The sequence below is a fragment of the Arachis stenosperma genome, chromosome 3 (genome assembly GCF_014773155.1).
Source record: "Arachis stenosperma cultivar V10309 chromosome 3, arast.V10309.gnm1.PFL2, whole genome shotgun sequence".
Classification (NCBI taxonomy): domain Eukaryota; kingdom Viridiplantae; phylum Streptophyta; class Magnoliopsida; order Fabales; family Fabaceae; genus Arachis; species Arachis stenosperma.
The window spans coordinates 121,653,272-121,663,374 of NC_080379.1; the positions used below are offsets into that span (position 1 = coordinate 121,653,272).

The window sequence follows — 10,103 nt, forward strand, 5'->3', positions numbered from 1 at the left end:
ATAGAGAATTTCACAACCATGAGAGGGCTGATGGAAACAATGCCATTCCTGAGAGGAGAGTTCTTGGTTCATACATAAACCCAACCTCTGGGAATTGTGGTAGCAGCATTCAGAAACCACCCATTCAGGCCAATAATTTTGAACTCAAACCACAGCTAATATCACTGGTGGAGAATCATTGTTCATTTGGTGGGAGTGCTAGTGAAGATCCAAACCAACATCTCACAAAATTCCTGAGAATTTGCGACACTGTGAAGTCCAATGGAGTCCAGGACGATGCCTATAAACTGCTCTTGTTCCCATTTTCACTTAGGGACAAGGCAGCTAAGTGGTTGGAGTCATTCCCAAGGGATAGCCTAACAACCTGGGATGAGGTGGAGAGCAAGTTTCTGGTACGTTTCTACCCCCCACAAAAGGTCAATAGGCTTTGATCTGAGGTTCAGACTTTTAGACAACAAGATGGTGAGACGCTCTATGAGGCATGGGAAAGGTTCAAAGAATTGACAAGGAAATGTCCACCCAACATGTTCCCTGAATGGGTGCAATTGCATATTTTCTATGATGGACTTTCTTATGAATCAAGAAAGGCTGTAGACCATTCATCAGGAGGTTCATTGAACAGGAAAAAGACTGTGGAAGAAGCCATTGAAGTGATTGAGACAGTGGCTGAGAATGAGTACTACTATGCTTCAGAGAGACACAACACTAAGGGAGTCATGGAGCTGAACCATGTTGATACAATTCTAGCTCAAAACAAGGTGTTTGCCAAGCAACTAGCAGAGCTCACCAGGAAATTAGACACAAAGCAAGTGGCTGCAATACACACACAAGATCAAGAGGAAGTAAGCATTGAAGGAGGTGATTGGGAAGAGGCCAACTATGTGGGAAATCAACAAAGGCAATCATATGATCCACATTCCAACACTTACAACTCAGGTTGGAAAAACCACCCAAACTTTGGGTGGGGAAACCAGCAAACCCAACCACAAAACCACAAACCTTACAACCACAACCAACATAACAATTCCACATACCAAAACTCCAACCAAAGATCATACCAAGCCACACAAAACACTTACTCCCAACCACCATATCATAGCCAAAATAACCAACCTGCCCAATCCAATCCGAACCAACAATTTTAAGATCAATTAAACAGGATAGAAAGAATGCTTGCAACCATGAGTCAAGACATAACCGAATTGAAAGCCTTTAAGGAAGAAGTAAATTCCAACTTGCAAAACCAAGGAGCTGCCATCCAGAAGTTAAAAAATCAAATTGAGTACTTGTCTAAGCAAACTCCTGGGCCAAGCGTTCCTCATGCTGCCAAAGCTATTGCAAGGGAAGAATGTAAGGCCATAACCCTCAGAAGTGGAACGAAGCTGAAGGAGATCTCAAAGGAAACCACAGAGGATGAAGAAAAGGAAAATGTGAGAGACAAGGAACAGGGACGATCTTCTACACCGTCTGCAACAAAAGAAAAAGGAAAAGAGGTCCTGAAGCCTTACACACCCAAAGCACCATATCCTCAACGTTTGATGAAAAGAGAAAAGGATGGCCAATTCTCCAGATTTTTGGAGATTTTCAAGAAGCTTCAAATCAACATTCCGTTTGCTGAGGCAATAGAGCAAATGCCACTCTATGCAAAATTCTTAAAGGAATTAATGACCAAGAAGAGAAGCTGGAGAAATGAGGAAACTGTGTTGTTGACTGAAGAATGCAGTGCCATCATTCAACACAAATTGCCTCAGAAATTGAAGGATCCAGGCAGTTTCCAAATCCCCTGCATCATAGGAGAGTCATGGTGAGAAGGCCTTGTGTGACTTAGGGGCAAGTATCAATTTGATGTCTCTAACAATGATGAGAAGAATGAAGATTGAGGAAGCTAAACCAACAAAAATGGCCCTCCAATTGGCAGATCGAACTTTTAAATTCCCGCATGGAATAGTTGAGGATTTGTTGGTGAAAGTGGGAGATTTTATATTCCCTGCCGATTTTGTGGTGTTAGATATGGAGGAGGAAACCAAAGCTTCCATAATCCTAAGAAGACCCTTCCTGGCTACTGCTGGAGCCATCATAGATGTCCAAAAGGGTGAACTCACTCTTAGACTACATGATGAGAAATTGGTGTTTAACGTATTCAAGGCAATGAGCTATCCATCAGAATCACTAAAGGAATGCATGAGGGTGGATGTAGTGGACATTGCAGTACAAGAAACCTTTGAGGAAACAACAAAGGAAGTGGCAGAGGAGGAGTTCACCAAGGATATAGAAGTTAGTGAAATCAAGGCTGCTGAAACAACCATGCCAAACATGCCAGCAAGAGTGAAGGAAGAGAAGGAAGCACCAAAACCTGAGCTCAAAGCATTGCCCCCTAATCTCAAGTATGCATACTTGGGTAGTGATGAGAGCCATCCTGTTATCATTAGCTCTGCCCTGAGCCAAGAACAGGAAGAAGAATTGATCAAGGTGCTACAAACCCATCAAGATGCCATTGGATGGACCCTAGCTGATTTGAAGGGGATAAGTTCATCCATATGCATGCATAAAATCTTGTTAGAAGGATGCTAGACCCTCCATTCAAGCTCAGAGAAGATTGAATCCCGTCATGAAAGAAGTGGTACAAAAGGAGGTCATGAAGTTATGGCAGGCAGGGGTAATCTACCCCATTTCTGATAGCCCATGGGTTAGTCCCATCCATGTAGTTCCCAAGAAAGGTGGCATAACTGTGGTGCCAAATGAGAGGAACGAACTCATACCCACAAGAACTGTCACTGGGTGGAGGATGTGCATAGACTACAGGAAGCTCAATGAAGCCACCAGAAAAGATCATTTCCCACTCCCATTTATGGATCAGATGCTTGAAAGACTTGCAGGACATGCTTACTATTGCTTTCTGGATGGATACTCAGGCTATAATCAGATAGTAGTTGATCCAAGAGATCAAGAGAAAACATCATTTGTTTGTCCATATGGAGTATTTGCGTATAGACGCATGCCCTTTGGACTGTGCAATGCACCTGCAACTTTCCAAAGGTGCATGCTGTCCATCTTTTCGGACATGATCGAAAAGTTTATTGAAGTTTTCATGGATGATTTTTCTGTGTTTGGAAATTCTTTTCCTAGCTGCCTACACCACCTTGCCTTGGTGCTTAAGAGATGCCAAGAAACCAACCTAGTATTAAACTGGGAAAAGTGTCATTTCATGGTCACAGAAGGAATAGTTCTTGGCCATAAGGTGTCTAATAGAGGCATTGAGGTGGACAAAGCTAAGGTGGAACTCATTGAAAAACTACCCCCACCAAGTAATGTCAAGGCAGTTAGGAGTTTTTGGGACACGCTGGCTTTTACAGAAGGTTTATTAGAGACTTTTCTAAAATAGCTAAACCTTTGAGTAACTTACTTGTCTCTGATACACCCTTTGTATTTGATAAAAATTGCATGTTAGCATATGAACTTTTGAAGCAAAAACTCTCCTTTGCACCTATCATTGCCCCACCTGATTGGAACTTGATGTGTGGGAAACGATCCAACACAAAACTCACCGGCAAGTGTACCGGGTCGCATCAAGTAATAATAACTCACATGAGTGAGGTCGATCCCACAGGGATTGAAGGATTGAGCAATTTTAGTTTAGTGGGTGATTTAGTCAAGCGAATCAAGTTTTGGTTGAGTGATTTGTGTTTAACAAGAATTAAATGACAGTAAATGTAAAGGGGGAAGGGAAAAGTGCAGTAAAATAAAGAACAGGAAAGTAAAAGTGCAGAAACTTAAAGAGCAAGAAAGTAAATGACTGAAACTTAAAGTGCAAGAAACTTAAATTGCAGTAACTTAAATGGCAAGAAAGATAAATGGCTTGAATATAAAAGGGAATTGAGGACTGGGATTGCAAGATCTAAACAAAGAAGAAGTAGATTGAAGCAATTGATTGAGCAGAATTTAAATCAGAAGTAAAGAGCATTCAAACAGAAAGAAATAAAATGTAGTAAGGGTTCACAGAACCAAGAGTGAATTATGATCTCAGGATCCCAAGGGCTTAGGTAGCAGAGCCTAAAACCCAATTTCCTTCCCAGATCTGAATTATCTAAGCAATTGACAGAAAATTAAAGAAGAAGCAATAGAAGAACAGAATTGAAACTGAATTATGCAGAAAACAATTTGAGAAGAGTTTGAATGGGAATTGGGACAGAATTTCCCCAATTTCACACACCCAAAACACAGAAAACAGAAGAGTAGAATTGCCCAAGTGAGAATGAGGAAGGAGATCAATCAATTCTCCCTTGATCCTCTTCGTGCTCGGACAAGTCTCTCAAGAAAGCTCAAAGAAATTGAAATTCAAAAGCCAAGGTAAAAGCAAAAATTCAAAGCTCAAGGTAAAAGTAGCTCCAAAAGGTTCTAATTACATCAAACTAACTCCTATTTATACACTTTCTATTCTTGGATAATGGGATTTGGATGGGCTTTTGAATTGGTGAAGAAATGAATTCAAATGAATTTTTAATTTGAATTCTGGCCCAAAAAGTCACTCCCAGGAGGCTGCTCTGCCCTTGTGGAGGGCAGGGTAGAAAAATGAAGCTTGGTGCGTGGATTTGGTGCGGCCATGGTGCGCCAGGAAGCAAATTGGTGCGCCAGGATGCGCGTCTGGCACGGCGTGGTGCTTGAGAAGCTGCCCTGCCCGCGCCAAGGGCAGGGCGGGAAAAGGTTGATGCGCCAGGGACGAGCGTGCGCGCGCGAGATGCTTGTTGGTGCGTGGGACGCTGCCCTGCCCGCGCCAAGGGCAGGGCAGGAAAGCTTTGGTGCGCCAGGGGAGGAGCGCGCGCGTCAGATGCTGCCAGGACGAGAGTTTGGTGCGCCAGGAAGCAAAGTTGGTGCGCCAGAAATTTTTGTGTGGTGCGCCAGTCCAATTGCTGCCCTGCCCGCGCCAAGGGCAGGGCAGAGTTGCCATATTGCACGCCCGTGTTCGAACCTGGGCGAATACACACGCTTCATTAATTTTCTTGATTTCTTGGCACGGCAATGGGTCTTAGAGCTTGGCTTCCTCATGGTTCCTTGTTCGAACCTTGTGGCATGCATGGGTGACCTTTTCTCTTTGATTTTCTTCCTTATGGAGCCCGATTCTGCTCTCCACAAGGGCAGGGCAGAGTTTGCTTTCTCTTGGTCCCAAGGCATCATGTTGTGCTCTGCCCTTGGAGTGGGCAGGGCAGTGTTGCCTTTTCTTATTTGGTTCTCTATGTTGCCCTCCTAGAGGGCAGTCTGCCCTTGTGGAGGGCAATGTTGCTTCCCCCATTGCAATGCGGCATGCTTCTCTCCTCTTTGGCCACGCTTTCCTTTTCTTGTGTCACGCTTCTTAGGCCACGCTTTTCATTTTCTTTTCTTTTCTTCACCTACAATAAACCAAACAACCACTCAAAGTATCACTAAATTCAAGAGGCTTATAAATCAATTAAAATTCAATCAAAATTAGCTTAAACCTCATGATTTAACATTAATTTCATGGTGGTTGCTTGATTTAGAGAAAGTATGCATTTTCACTCCAAATCACTTACTTAGGATGCAAGAAAGTGCATAAATGCTAACAAAACAAGTGAAATTAGCTTGAAAAATGGGTATATGATGACTTGTCATCACAACACCAAACTTAAACCTTGCTTGTCCCCAAGCAAGCATCAAAACTAAGAGTAAATGGAATGAATAAGAAAAGGATACTTATCCTTATTATGCAGATAGCAGAACTTGATCTATGGGGCATTTATGCAGACAATGACAACTCATTTATTGTTGCTGCTGCATAATACACATTTTGCATCAAAGGTTTGCTAGACTTGCTGTTATAAGACTCACTTTGTTACTCTCTCCCTTGCTAACTTTTCTTGGCTTACAAAGCTTAACAAGCTTATTATTCTTTCATAGGTTGGGTGTCAAATGCTGCAGCATAGCCTTTGGCTTTATTTTTTTTTTCTTTTTGCTCAACATCTCTCCACCACAGACACTTGGCTTGCTAATTCTTCCTAGGATCATTGATGCCCAGCATCTCTTTGGATAACTAAATGCTTTGTATCTAAGTTGCTCTTTATTGTGGATTTTCAATTGGCCATCCCAAATCAGTTGATCTAAGTGACCGGGTTTTAAAATACCCCTTAGAATTTACTCATCCAAGCAGATCTTAGTACAAGAACACCACAGGCATTTGTCCTAAGGTTCAAGCCATTGGTGTCCAACCTTTATTCTTTGTTTTTCTTGCCATTTTGGCTTTTTCTTTCCCTTTTTCTTTCTGTTTTTGTTACCAAGGGTTGTTTCCTTCTTAATAAGAATCTTTGTAACAGCAAGCTAACTCACAATTGAATGAGAATGATATTATGCAACACTTATTCCATGAGTTATGCATTTAATCAAACACATATACCACCACCAACTTCCATTCATACTCATGCAACATTGGATATTTTACTTTTCAATTCAAACCAAACTCTTTTATTTAAGCATATGGGAAACAAAACAAAATTTAAACTAAGTGATGGATACAAGCATTGTGCAGATTTAACATTTTCAACAAACAATTTCACTTGCAACTAGATGAACACTTTAGCAAGGCATACAATGGTTTCCATGTTCGAAACAATACACAGCAGAAAGGATTAAGTTCAGATACAACCTTTGGAGTTGCAGCCCTTTGATTTTTCTTTCTGCTATGTTTTCTTTGAGTTAGGATGCATAGTGTCTTCAATTGTTGACTCATGTCCTGCATAATCCTCAAAGTTGCTTGCTTCTCAAGCCCTTAATTATATGGTTAGTTTGTATGAACTGAGTGTGGTTTCAGGATTTGTTTTGGTGTGTGAACACCAAACTTAATTGTTTTGCCACTGTCTCAGATGTACCAAGTTAACCATATTTGAAACCATGTATCCTTGCTAAAGGTTAATGGAATTAAAGCTAGAAAACAATTCAACAGTTGAATAATATGTTTGATTGCTTGGAGCTAGAATCATGCAAGAGGTGAGAATGTGTTTTTAAATGATATTTTTGGTGGGACACCAAACTTAGAAGTTTTCATTCTCCCTCAAATTATTTTGGTGTGCAACACCAAACTTAGCTTCTTACAATGCATACCAATTATTCAACATTTTTATTGAAAAGCTATGAAAAAGATACTACCTCAGGTTGGGTTGCCTCCCAACAAGCGCTCTTTTATTGTCATTAGCTTGACATCTTCATTTTTGTTTATCATGGAGGTCGAAAATCACAGTGCCTTAGCTTGTCTGTCTTCACTATGAACTTCCTTCCGGTTTCCTCTTTGATGACTTCTATAGATTCTTGTGGAAGGATTTTAGTCATAGTGTAGTGATCATACAACTGTGGGGATACCTTCATGGTTTGACTATTGATCATCACTCGATCCCCTAGTGAAAACCTTACAGTGGGGGTTTTCTGCTTGTCTTCAGTTCTCTCCTCTGTCTCTCTTTGAAGGAATTCTCTGTTGTGTTTTTCTTGGCTGGTACTTCCTTTCTCATTATCTTCTATGATCCTTTTCCATCCAGCATCTTCGTTATTGGTTGGTTTATCTTCAATGATTTTGAAGAAAGTATCTGGTTTCTTTTCACCCATTTCTGCAAAGTACTTCACCAGTTGAACTATCTGCTCCTCAATTCCTCTCATTAACATCTCTTTGTTCCTTGTTGTTTCCTCTTGATGTTTCATCATTCTCTCCATTAGGATCTCCAAGTTTGTGATTCTCTGAGAGTCTTGTGAGGTTGGTTGGTTATGACATGCTGAAGGTAGGAAGGGCGGGTGTTGATTGGTTGTGGTCATGGGATTGCCCTGGTGGAAACTTCCTTGTTCTTGATGTTGAGGCTCCCTTATTCTTAGATAAGAATGAGGTCTCCATGGTAGAAATTTGGCATTCACTGCAGCAGACAGTTCCATATTTTGCTGTGGTTGATGGTGCATTTGTTTGTTTTGGTCCTTGAACGCATTCACCCCTTCAATAATTGCCACTTCTTTTTCTGAGATTGCATTCTGTGGTTTCTCAGGTGGATGTTGGTTGTTGGCTCCTTTGTCATTGAAGTCTGTAATTCCTTGAGCATTTGTTGTTGCTTTGAGTAGGCCATCTGAGAAGTAGTCCACTGCTATTCTTGTTTCTGGGGTCAATCCTTCATAGAAAGCTCGGAAGCCCACTTTGTCAGTTGCTTTCTTGTATCTTTCCCAAGCCTTGAAGAGTGGTTCTTCATCCCCTTGTGTGAATAGATGTCCCTCTTCTTTCAGCTGGATGATCTGTCTGGATGAGATGAATTTGGCTAGAAATTTGGTGACCAAATCATCCCAACTAGTGATACTTCCTTGGGGAAAAGTTTCAAACCATTGTGCAGCTTCTCCCTTTAATGAGAAAGGGAATAACAGGATCTTGTAAGTGTCCTGGTCTGGACCATCAGTTTTGACCGCATTGCAAGTTCTCAGGAAAGTAGATATATGCTGTTGAGGATCCTCTGATGGATTTCCATCATAAGAACAATTGTTCTTGATGAGTGTAATGAGTGGTGGCTTCATGTCATGATACCCTCTGTCTGTAGAAACTTGATTTCCTATGATATGCAAACAATCAGGATGACCAAACAACAACACGCTTGAGAATTAAGTGCAATTATTTGAGAAAAATTGTTGGTGAGTTGATAGAAGCAATTTCTCAAACAGTTAGTGTGTTAGTAAGAGTTAGAATAACAGAAAAAGAAAAATGCTTAATTGGTGCACGAAATTGCAATAACACTTTTGCAATCCCGCACAACTAACCAGCAAGTTCACTGGGTCGTCCAAGTAATACCTTGCGTGAGCAAGGGTCGATCCCACGGAGATTGTCGGCTTGAAGCAAGCTATGGTTATTGTTCATACCCTGACCGAGCTCTCCAAACTCGGTAAAGCTGATAGAAGGCCCGACCTCGACCCAAGGCCCACGTTCGAGGTCGGACCTCGGACAAACAGGCCAAAGAAAGGCCCATCAGAAGGAACTAAGCCCAAAACCTAAAGGCCGAAAGGGCCTGGGAAAGGCGGTTCCGCAAAGATAGAGATGAATCTCCCAAAAGATAAGATAAGATAAGAATATCTTATCCAGGGATGATCGCAGCCAACTACTATAAATACACTGGAGCACCCAGGTATAACTCATACTCTAATTCTACTTGATATCTGCTTGGACCCATGCTAACTTAAGCATCGGAGTGTCATTGCAGGTACAACCCCCCGCCGTTCAGCACAACCAGCTCGGGTCTCAGACCCACCACCTCGGGCCTTGTCGGAAGACTGAGCTGCACGTTTCAGGTAACCCTCGGAACATTGGCGCCGTTGCCGGGGACCTGGAAGTCATCCCTTTACCATGGCGGACGACCCTCCCAACAATAACCACGCTACATCAGAACAAGAAGAGGAAGTTGACACCGGAGAACGGCCGGACAGCCCTCTATCACCACGCACTCCAGGAGGAAACAAACAGAATCGCCCAAAGACATCACCCCCAGACAAAGATCCACAAAATCCCGAAAGAGAAAAAAGTTCGGAGATTCTGGAAACAGTTCGGGCACAACAAAGCCGGCTGAGACAACTCGAAGAGGACGTAAAGAAGCAGAAGGAAACTGAACAGGATCTGAGAAGGGAAGCTCGCAAACGCAGAGAATTGGAAGAAAAACTGCGGAAGATAGAGGCCAACCTAAAAGATCGGACGGAACACGGCACCACTCCCGAAAGCAACCATGATCCCTTCACACAAGAGATCATGAAAGAGAAGGTACCGCGAAACTTCAAACCACCAGATATGGACCTCTACGACGGCACCACCGATCCAAGTCATCACCTCAGCAATTTCAGAAGCAGAATGTACTTAGTCGACGCCTCCGACGCGATTCGATGCAAAGCCTTCCCCACCACTCTCACTAAGTCAGCCATGAAGTGGTTCGACAACCTGCCACCAGGATCAATCTCCAGCTTTGAAGACCTGACCAAAAAATTCTTAACAAGGTTCTCTATTCAAAAGGACAAGGCAAAACATGCCCCCAGCCTACTCGGGATCAAACAAGGCAACCAAGAAACTCTCAGAGAGTACATGGAGCGATTCAACAAGG

At 42.3% G+C, this 10,103-nt stretch overlaps 1 non-coding gene across 1 annotated transcript; it reads right to left on the reverse strand.

The window, feature by feature from the left end:
- Positions 1 to 422: 422 nt before the first annotated feature.
- Positions 423 to 526, reverse strand: LOC130971909 (small nucleolar RNA R71). Its single transcript, XR_009083110.1, has one exon. It is a non-coding gene; the product is annotated as a small nucleolar RNA R71 (small nucleolar RNA).
- Between the last annotated feature and the right edge of the window lie 9,577 nt (positions 527 to 10,103).